The 11982-nt window shown below is 38.2% G+C and overlaps 1 protein-coding gene across 1 annotated transcript in view; it reads left to right on the top strand.

Moving 5' to 3' along the window:
- LOC108693297 (roundabout homolog 2-like) overlaps window positions 1–11982 on the top strand; it is a 120136-nt gene that overhangs the window by 62270 nt on the left and 45884 nt on the right. The gene's annotated exons all lie outside the window — the stretch shown is intronic.

Here is an 11982-nt window from a genome sequence, read left to right as displayed (position 1 = left end):
GGGGGGGGGGGGGGGGGAGAGCTTCCGGATTGCTGCTAAACGGAATGGAAATGTGGGAAATTAAAAAAATGTTAGGGGAATTGAAAACGACAGGAAAAAGTCAGGGAAATTAAAATTTTTGAAAAATAAAAATTTTTGGCTTTAAGGAAGTTTAATAGACTCTACAATAAGCCATTACCTAAGCTTTAAGTATTAAGCCGCAAGAAATTGATCAATCATAGTCGATTATTCTTCTCATATTCGACAATGATTGATCAATTTCTTACGACTTAAGATTTAAAGCTTAGGTAATGGTTTATTGTAGAAAGGCTATAATATATGTACATCATCACACCTACTCTCTACATTTTTTGGAATGAAATTTCACTCTAGAGAGTGAAAATTGAGCCAATCTTGAAAAAGAGTGGCTCAATTTTCAATCGTTAAGACTGCGATTTCACACTCTTCGAAGTGACAATTCACTCAAAAGTTTTAGAGTGTATAGTTTTGGAATGCTACCAATTTAACAATTAAATGCAAGTAATGTCGACAACATTAATGATAATTGCTCTGTTAAATTGTTCTCTTAAAAAAATATTTACGATTTTTAAATCAGGTTGAAACGATTAAAAAAATTTAAAATATTGACAGCATCAGGGAAAATCATGATATTTGTCTGAAAATCGGGGGAAAAATTATGGAATTTTAGAGTAAGAAATTTATGATAACTCTGTAATTGCCATCATGAACATTCGGATGAACGACTCTTTCGAGGATACGACTGATGTAATTTTGCTGAGGGAGTACAATTTTCGGTGTGTCGACGCACATCTGGTTCGTTTTATCGACATGTTAAACGTTTTTACCGTTTCAATGATTAACTTGACACTAGAGTAGTGTCGCTCAAGATTTTTGTCGTGGAAAATGCCAGGGAAAATGCCGGAGTCGCTGACAGCAACTGGGTTCGTAGGACGACGTTACCTTATAGCTCTAAACTGCAAAGAAGCTGAGATATTTATACTTAAAATGTTCACTGGCAAAACACGTCTGGTATTTTTCGCACAGCAGCAGAGGCCGGCACTCAAAGGATTAATCACGATCAGGACGATCGACGAGCGTATCTCGGGAAAAAATCACGGGCATCAGATTTATTGGAGATATAGTGGAACTTTGTAACATCCAGAATCTAGTTATCGCTTCTAATAATATTTCAATATCGATCACATTATGTATTATTAATTGAAATTTCTTTGGTTCGATAAAATTATAGTAACGTTTTACATAAACATTAACATGAAATTCCTTGCGATCGGCGCTTAGAATGTAAGTGTAAGCGAAAGCTGAAAGAGATAAAAATTTTCTCATAATAGAGAGAATATTGCAATACATATTTTATTTATATATTGCAATACATATTTATCAGAAAGTTGTTAGCTTTCTAAGATATTGATTTGATCATGAGATTTGTCGGCGAATTTAATCAGAGCAGCGTGGCGCGTTTCAAATTAGTATTCCCGATCTCAGACTATCCTGGTAGAGATTTTATGCATTTTTTGCAGTTACTGCCGTTGCTGAACAGTCGTATTAACTGTATTTAGCAACTGAAAAGTTCCTAAAACTACTTGAGATTTCAATCCAGGATGAAAAAAACCTAGAACTTTCAAGAGATTTTTTTTTATCTCTGAAAATTAGGGATTTTCACACGAAAATGCTACTGAAGTAAATATTCAGCTAAATATAGATCTGAAAATAATTTTGTTGAGCCATTAAAATAATTACGTATGACGCTCAAGCTGGTTGCTAGAATGTCGGAACTTTTTGCAACATTGTTTATCATGCTTGAGATTCCTACGTAATTATTTTGATAGTCCACAAAATTATTTACTGATCTGCATGTAGCTAAATATTTAGATACTTTAGCAAAACTGTTCTTACCGTGCATGGAATTTTATCCGTACTCGGGAAAATGTTTGGAATTTTATTTATTCTGTCTCTTTCTAAAAACTTTGATTGTTTTCTTGTCATTTTTGAAAATTTTTTCTTGATAATGCAAAATATTGACAATTGGTTAAGTATAGAATACACATCCGTGTATATTCACGTGCATTCTTGCATGTCTCGCGAATTTTTATTTAAAAAATTAGGATGGCAGTACAAAACAATACTCAGCAGAAGAAAGTAACTCATCGATACTAAAATATATTATAGTGAGTCTTCTATACTATCCTATAGATTTCATGGCTCCAATTATAGAAAATGATATACTTTCGTGAATTTCCTGAAATTTCATGAAGTCTTCTATTAATTTATAATATATAGCTTGTTTTTGCATTACTTGCGCTCCAATTTATTTCAAAAGTGCATTTAAAACATTGTCTAATCTTATCTGCAATTCTGAACAAAAATACTCGAAAAATCCGAAAAATCTGTAAAATTGTAAAAAGATTTTAGTGCACACTCTAGATATAATGCTCTACTTGCAGTTACTGCGTACAAAAGATATGCAAAATCCGCATTCATTTATTGAACAAAAACAGGACAATAAATGGATTGCAATATTTTAACTATAACAATAATTTATTAATAGTGAACAATAACTGGGCAGGTATTTATGCAAATTACACTGTTAAATTTATAGTATCAAATTATGCTCAAATTGAGTTATTTTTCATCATTTCTATAGGTCGCCACTGTCTCTATCCAATGTATCATTAATTTGCCTAAAACAATGGAAATAATTAACTCAAGAAAATGTATTAAATTTGGCTGAAATTTACTTTATTACTTATTAAAATTACTTATTAATGTATATATATATATATATAATGAACGATACTTACTTCAACTAACAACAGAAATGAATTGATTTACATTTTGACATATATAGAAGTTAAAAATAACAAAATGATATTTAACTAAAGAGATTGTATCATTACTCCCTTGATATCTGATAATATAATTTTACCAAGAAAACTTTTAGCTGGATAAAATTCTATCAAGTTCTCGTTCATTTTCTACGCAGTATTATTACAGCTAATGAGAATGCAGTAATACTAGACAGTAAGACTAGATGGGTGTCTAAGAAAACTGCATATATTTCTACCAGAGATCTCTGGACTAGTCATCATATCGCGATCGTGTTCGAGCGAGATATTTTCAAATGCGTGCAAAAAGGAACAATATATCCTCACAAATTGGAGAATCGTTTTGTTTTCTGTACTTTTATGCAAACGTACGCTCCAATTTCACGTCGTCGCGGACTCGTGCCGCGGTCATTGTCCTCTTCAATTACAGAACTCCAGAACGATAAGATCCCTACAGCACGTCGACGAGAAACGGCGCAATTTTACGAGTCGCATAGTTTCGTTTCGTATAATCGTATACCTCAGTCCGGAAGGCTACCATTAAGACGACAATATCATTGACGAATGATTTCATGGATCGCAGTTGGAAACGACCGTCCGAGTTTCTCAACTCGCATCCATCTTTCAAAGAGGTAAACATGCTTCGCGCCGTTTTATATTTAATACGATCACGGAGACAGGCACGCTTACCTGAATTCATTGAATGCTCACTACCGGCCGTTCACTGATATTCCTTCCACTTCCTGAGGCCGCGCGCGGCGAGGCGGCTCAAAGACACCGTGCGATTTTTCATCGCGACGCGACGCTCGCGGGCCGATTGTACCTACCTACGTTATACGTTATGTATCCCGTACTTCGCGGCGAGAGATAGAATCTTTGATTTTTATTACTTTTTTTTATCGTACGAGAAGCGAGTGACTGGTACACATATACACACGCGTGTCCATTATCTGGAGCGCTTACCGTTGCATTATTCCGTAACGATATGCACGCTGCTGGGCGCAAAATTCCTGCAGACTACGCGTCGGCCGGAGCGGAGCGGAGCTCCGGGCCAAAACGAAGAGGAAGAGAATAAGAGGACGAGCGCGGGGTACAGGGGAGGAGGAGGGGAGGGGGAAGGGGGAGAGGAAAGAGGAGGTGGATGGAGGAACCGGAGCCATTACCGGAGAGAGAAAAGGTGAAAAGGGGACGACGGAGAGGCAAGAGTGGCCGCGCACGATGCGGAACACCGTGATTGCTAAATAATCGATGCCCGCGAGCAACCGTGTAAATGGAGCGAGATACACGATGCACGATGTACTGAATACTCGCCTAAACTCTCTCGCGCATCTCTCGTTCCCGTGCGCGGAGAAAAGAAGGAACGTACCCCGCTCACAGCGATGAAGAAACGGCCGTTCCGAGTATCGCCGCTGTGCAATGCAGCTCTCTCGCAGCTGCCGTCCTCGACTCCTCGTTCGTTGTTGTCTGGCTATGGGTTGACACGATGCTAAAAAGTTCCGGGATAAAGAGATGTCTTGAAAACTCAAAAGTTGGAAACACGCCATCGCACGTTCTTTTCTTGACTTTTAATTTATTGCTGTTTTTTTATTACTTTCTTTATCGACCGTTATATCGAAGTAGACAATAAGATATTCAAATTCTTTTCCTCTAATAGTTCTACAACAAGAAGCTACACAAACTGAAACGATAATAATTTCGAAAAAATTAATTGAGATGTCTCAGGAATAACGTTAAGATGGTCTTTTTATTTCCTCCAAAGATTACATGGAACAGGGAAAGATTTGATCGTAGATATATAGGATGAAAACAAATGAAATACCACGAGGTCTCAAAGGCCCCGCGTCCAAGGGTTAAGAATGTTATCACCGTCATCATCGTCGTGCCGTTATTATATATAACGAAGCCGCTGTAAACTTTATGTCCATTAGATCTCCCGGCATGGTTGTTGTTGTCGCATAAATGTTTCGCCTATAAGCAGCCCGTGTCACGGGATCGGTAATAGTTATTATTATTATTATTATCGTCGTCTTCAGTGCCGAGAGAGAAAGGGATAGGACCCAAAGTGATACTTTAGAGGTTGGTATAAAATTCGACGACGGTGATCGATCGTAACCCCGACAAAGGGAGCCGGCGCAGGTACGATCGGATAACGTGGCGTTTTAAAAGCGCATAAAACCGCTGGAAATGTCGGGATCCTTCGAATTTACCGCGCACTACCGGCAGTCTCATACGTTCTTCCAGAACGTTCGTAGATTGAGAGACGCGAAAAGGGCCGGGTGGGACGACCGACGGTAGGGTCGTGTCGCATTTGTCACTCGTATCGGTTCGCCTCTCGCGATGCGAACCGAAGACAGAAGTCTCATTCGCCTCCTGGAATAGATAGCTAGACCCTTTTCCCCGGATTTAAACGACGGCGGAAACTCGATAAGCCGACGCGTCGAATGCGAGGTGGGTGCGGGTGCAGGGTAGAGATGTGCCGCAACCGCTCTTCTCCCTTCCCCCTTTTTCTCTTTCTCTCTTTCCACCTGCGGAAGTAGAATTTATACACCGCGGAGGGAAGGAAGTTGGAGAGCCGTTCGGCCGGAAAATATCGATCGCGATTTCAGCTCCGCGATTGTCCGATTGACTCGACGGAATGGCGGAAAGGAAGCGATTTTACATCGCAAGCGTTATGTCGCTTTCTCTCTCTCTCTCTCTCTCTCTCTCTCTCTCTCTTTCGCCCGTTTTCCGCGTGCCATTTAATTTTATGACCGCGCGCGCAGTGAACTGCCCCCTGTTCAATGAGACTCGCCCGATCGAACGAAAGTGCATCGGCCGCGCGTGCTCCTCTCTTCCTGTTGCCATTGTATCGATATCGATATTGTATTTTTCATTAGATCGACCGGGTTCCGTAGTACTAGCACAACATATCAGTTAGTTTTCGAGCATATGATACTTTCACCGAAAATACCAGTTTTCTCCGTTATTATTATCTATCGCGTTATTTTCAATATATTTAATAATAATGTATTTAATTGCTAAATTAATATACTTTCTAACGTCCTTCTAATTTATTAATCCATTTAAATAGATGATTTATTTTTATCTTATTCGAAAAATGTATGTGTCAATATATAAATTTTAATGTAATTTCTAATTTATTAATCTTGTATAAATAGATGACATCTCTATTTCAATATGTTATTTTAAAAATCTCGTATAAAATTTAATTCGTACTCATATGTTTTTTCTATAATTTATTAATCCGTGTACATGGATGATTTCAAAGTTATTCGAAAAAATTTCACATATTTATCAATTCGATGTTATTAAACCATTGACATTTGTAGCCATTCAATTTATCCGTCAATTTATATGAAGCTTATACCAACGAATAACCTTGGACCACGCTTTACGATTAAGTATGAATAATGTGTATGCCGACCGTGCGAGGATCACGAAATGAAAGTGCACAGGGGCGGCAGGAACATAAATACCCCACTGTAACATACAAAAGGTATCATTGCGAGGGTACGACTGCGTAATATCGAAGCGCGGGGGTGTCGAGTACTTTTATGTCGGGGCTGGTCCGACATATCCTCGCAGAATGTATGAGATAATTGCGAGGACTCGCGTGTGAGAGTCGCTTGCACGTACCCCTTTAAACGCGCGGAATCGCACACGGCGAACAAACTGCCGTGTTAGCGCATTTTGGTGTCGCGCGAGGTATACGCACGCATGACACGCACGCACGCATGGGACGAGGACGAGAATAGAGATATCGCGCGCGTGCATGCGTGCGTAAATTCACGGACCAGCGGTGTTCAGAAAAATGTTACCGCGTCCCGGACAGCAGCGATGATTCTTTACGAGCTAATGCTGCGTATAGGACGAGTTAATTAATCGGACGGCCCGACCAAATTCATGGCGCGCGGAGCCATCGGCTGTCGGTGATCCAGAATGTCGGTACGTCCGCGCTGGTTTCAAGAGAGGGGGGAAGGGGGGCTAACCAGCAGAAGGGGTTTCAACTAGAGAGAGAGAGTGTGGAGCGTGAACGTTCTATTGGGTGTCCCCGAGGATCTGGTAAATCCTTTCATTTGTACACAGAGAAAAATATTCTGGTTAAAACAACAAAAACAGAATCAGAGAATTTTAGCATTTTAGCGAAACCAAACAGAATTTCTGATTATAATCAGAAAATGGATGTGATAACCAAAAATTCTGTTTAGCTTCGCCAAAACGTTATTCCTTTTATCGGTTTAACTAGAACATTTTTCTCAGTGCTTTAACTCTTTTCGAGGAACTTGCAATCGATAGGAATTCGTTACAAGCTTTTGTCTTTAAATATTAGATATCTCAATAGTGAATCTTTAAGTTTCAGATCTATTTAAGAAAGGAATCCATTTGGAAGAAGAAATGAGCTTCCACTTGCTTTATAATTTCAAAATTAGATTTTCGAAGAATTTTTTTATATTTTCAATTATTATTTTACATTGATTCCTCGACATTTTTACGAAGGAAAAATCTACTGAGAATTCGTCAAAGAGTAAGAATCCTTTCACAGACAAAAGTTAGCTTTGAATGTCTGGGACACCCTATATAAGGGCTGGTCGTCTGCATCGCGTACACGTCGCATCCTCTCCGAATGTGTCTCGTCCTCTGTGTGTTCCCCAGTGATATATGTGCACGAGTGCGTTGGAGGGCCACGCCTACCAACACCACGGCCTAATTGAGTGATCGAGTGGCCTCGCGATGCGTTGGACCCCGCTAACCAGATATCGCCTACGCTGTTCCGGGGGAATCCTCGATGTAGAAAAGGATTCTGCCGTTTGGGTCTCAGGCGGCAGGATCTGGATATCAATTGCAACTGCTTCTGCTGTTTGATCACCGAAAGAGGCAGCTGCATTCCAAATTGGTGGATTAGCGACCGATAGTTTTATATAACAGACACTACGTATACATCTTGATGAGTTGTTTATCCAATTGATTGGATAAAGGGGATTGGACATCAGCTCAAATACATGGAAGTGACGACAGTTTCGACGATGGAAATGATATTTAAATGGAGATTATACCGAAGAAACAGAGTAGTCTCTCGAGTGGAGCTACGAGATATCCGACACTACGCAGTATATATCCAACACATTCCGGGGGAAACTCGACACATAAAGGACTCCTCCTCTACCATTAGGTCTCAGGCAAAGAGCCCGGGTGCCAATTGCTTGTTCACTGCCTGGTATATAGAAGACAGCTGCGTTCTCTGCTTGGAAGACGGCCGCTCAATAATTTTATGCAAAGAGGACTACTTTGACATTCGGACGAAAGACTTATACGATCCCGTATATACACACAAAATTTAGTATACTTCTTTCTCAGTATACACAAAAATAACAAAGTTGAAATAGAAATTAACTCTCTATCGCTAAATTCTTGTTTTTGCATGTAAAAAAAATAATACAATCGGAAAATGATTAAATAAGGAAGACTTGAAAAATATAAGTAGGATTTTAACTTTTAAGTTACACTGTTAAATCTATAGAGTCAAATTTAATCTAATGTTAGTCGCCACTGCTCCTATTAAATATATATCGTTATTTTTTACTAAAACGATAATTAAATTTGACACTATATCGTGACACTATATTATCAAGTGTTGACACACTATATAGTGTCAAATATAACCATTGTTTTAGTATAAAATAACGATAAGATTGAGTAGAAGCAATGGCGACTCACGTTAAGTTAAATTTGTCCTTATAGATTTAACACTGTATATAGCGCTATAAAAAGTTTCTAGATTACATACTCTTAAATAGCTTTTGTTCTTTTCGCGAAATTTATTTTAGTTTCTTCTAATTTCGTATTCTCAAACTATGTACTTGTAGTAAAGTATAGATATATTCTTCAAACTCCTCTCCCTTTCTCTTAGCAAAATTGCAAATCCCCAAACCGAATATTATCACTATTAATGACGCTTACGTAGTGCCACACACTTCGCTATAATCCAGTGCATCGATGTTTACAGGCGAAACGTGAGATTGGCGCGTTTCCTACTAGGTTACACGCCAAGCGAATAATTGATAGCAAAGTGATGATAAAAAATGAAAAATGCACACTGAAAAAAATTGTTGATTGAAAATGGATGAATCAGAATTTTTCGTTACGTTTACTAGAATTCTAGTTAAGATAACCGAAATTCTGGTTGGTACAACATTTCAGGTATAAAATCTACTGGAATTCTTATATTTCTAAGAATAATTAGAAATCAGAATTTTGATTATCTGCACTAGAATTCTGGTAGATTTAATCAGAAAATTCTGATTTGTCCATTTTCCACCAGAATTACTATTTAATCCTAACCAACCATTTTTCTCAGTACATATTTCAGTTTTTTTAAAATTATAAATACTCTTTTTTTTTGTTAACCGCATGTATTTTGTTGCTATTATCGAGGTAAGAACCGAGCGGCGACTTGGGAAAACACTTTCTCGTACCTTCATACGAGAACCTTCATCGAGCGTGAAACACACGCCGACGCATTGTTCTCGGGATCTTGTACGGCACATGTGGGCCGCGTTGTTGCGCCGACAGCGTGAATTAAGCGATCTTGGGCCAGTAATTCGCCGCCGTCGCGTCTCTTTCATTCTCCCTCGCGAGAGATCATAGACACCTGTAATATAGACGCGGAGAGGAAAATTGAGTTAACCAGCCTCGCCGTTAATCGACGCTGAAACGCGGCTGTCTGCGCCTCATCTCTCACGTTGCCATTCAACGCAATCTTCATCGTCCTCATAATTCAGTGATGATGAAACGCCGGCCGTACCAGCAGGAGTACTTCTGCAGAATAAAATCGTGTGCGATATTAGGTATACGTTGGAGACATCGTGCAGAGACTGATAAGATAAACTGTATTTCTAAAGCTAACAGTACGTATAAAGATAAATATTTTTACAAGAGTCTATCTATTGATTCTAATTTGCCATGACCTGCAAGTGTTTGTATTACAAAATATCCTTCCGGTTTGCGAATTAGATGCAGAAATATAATTTTGTATTGTAAAGGATTTGTTTAAAAATATGATACACTATTATTAGTTGTGTTTTATTACATTGAAATATATTAAATTTTCATAAATTATTTGTTTAAATAGTGTCAATTAAAAATATTTAATAAATATGAAGATTTATTTGGTACAAGAATCATTGATTTGATTTAACTATAATCGTTTATTTTTATTAAGCAAAAATTTATTTACTGTAAGTAAATGGTTTAGGTACTTTTCAAATAAATATTAATTAAAATTTAATATATTTTTTTCTTAGTCTAATCGTTTTTTATGGTACACTATGTTTTGTCATCAAACATACAGTTACTACAAAAATTTCCGACTAATAAGTAGTTTTATTGTATTGCTCAAATAAAAAAAATTTTATAAATAAGGGTTTAGTATACAAATTTAAAATATTCTGATATTTAAAATATCGTGCTGTTAAATTGATTATAAAATTTTATCAATTTATAATATAGATTGTGTGAAAAACAGATTGACAAATATTGTTGTGAAATTAGTTGTTAGCCAGAAACTTTTGGCGGCCACTGTATATTGACAATTCAAAATTAGCTAGTAAGTAGCTAGTAATTTTCGGAAGTAATTTTAGGACGAAGGTGGCTAGCAGAGCTGCAAGGGATAGGCATTCGATAAACCGCGTAAGCGTGAATTCTCACAGATTAACGCGAGCATATGTCGAGAACGACAGCATTTGGTGGCGAGGCGAGAAGTATGAAACCGCGTCTGGCATTCACCTTGAAACTCTCCGTAAAGATCTCGTGGACGGGCCTTCGTGGAATCCTCGATGAGGCGGTTATCCTACAACTGGGACGCGCGATACGCTTGATAGTCACGAGTGTGCCTCGTCGTCATCGTCAACGAGTTACAGATACGTGTCATCCAGAGAGTGACGCCTGTCTCGTTCACTCTCTGTGGAGTGTGATGTGAACGTACATCGGCAATCGTTTATCGATCACGCGATGGATGTTTACATTATTCGGTCAGGCATGTATTTATACGCAATCACGCACAGGCAAAGACGTTCCCTATTAACTTCCAGCACTAATTGAAAATGACAGTAATCGCTATTTCGGATAGATTGGATAAAATAAACGAGTGCCAAGCGTTTATATAAAGAAAGATTATTATTTTATGTGTGTCTAATGATGTTTTTTAAATTAGTAGGTTATATTAGCTTAGCCTCACAATTAATTCGGCGAGAATGGTTTTAAATTTTTTATTTTAATATATTATTTAAAAATCTCTTTATATCATATGAGATGTAATTTTTGAAAGTAATTTACGAAGTAAAAAATGATATAATTATATATACAATTTTTATGATTTCATATCGGACATTAAACATGTCAAAACTCGATTTACAGAATTATTTATTTTCTAATATGAATGACATACACAATTAATGTTCCTAAGTTGATTATAACAACAAGAATTTTATTAACTTATAATCTAGATTGCTAGATAGACTGACAAAATTTACCGACTGATAAAATTATATGATCAGAGTTAGAAACTCTTGCCACTGTACGTTAGCAATTCGAAACGTATATTGACGTGAGGTAATAGTCGGACTTAATACTTCACGCGCATTTAGCAAACGCGTATGTCGGATTTTCGCTTTTATTTAGCTAATACGAGAATCGGGTAAATGTCAACGGACACCGACAATCCGACGGGACGACGTATAGCGCTAAACACGACGGGAGTACGGGAATACGGGGCAAAGTGTCCGAAGTGCGATGTGGGGAAAAACGCGCGTTAATGGCGACACGACAGAAATCAATCCATCGCCAGTGCGATCGCGTAGCATGGGTCGATCGTATCTCATAATAGGAAGTCCGTGTTGCCCTGCTGCTAAACTCTCATACCTGCTATTCCCCAACGACCGAGAGTAGGCAGCAGAAAGAGAAAGAGAGATAGAGAGAGAGAGAGAGAGAGAGAGAGAGAGAGAGAGAGAGAGAGAGAAGAAAGAGCGATGGATAGAGAGAGGGAGTTTACGGTAGTCGTTTGTTTCTGCCCGAACCGGTCTTGCTTCGTGGATAGTGGATACTCGTCCCAGCAACGTTATCGCGTGCTGACCCGGCTATGGAA

This window comes from Atta colombica, unplaced genomic scaffold (genome assembly GCF_001594045.1).
Source record: "Atta colombica isolate Treedump-2 unplaced genomic scaffold, Acol1.0 scaffold9, whole genome shotgun sequence".
NCBI lineage: Eukaryota > Metazoa > Arthropoda > Insecta > Hymenoptera > Formicidae > Atta > Atta colombica.
Note: the sequence above shows the minus strand (reverse complement) of the source record. Positions and strands in the feature narration are given on the sequence as shown.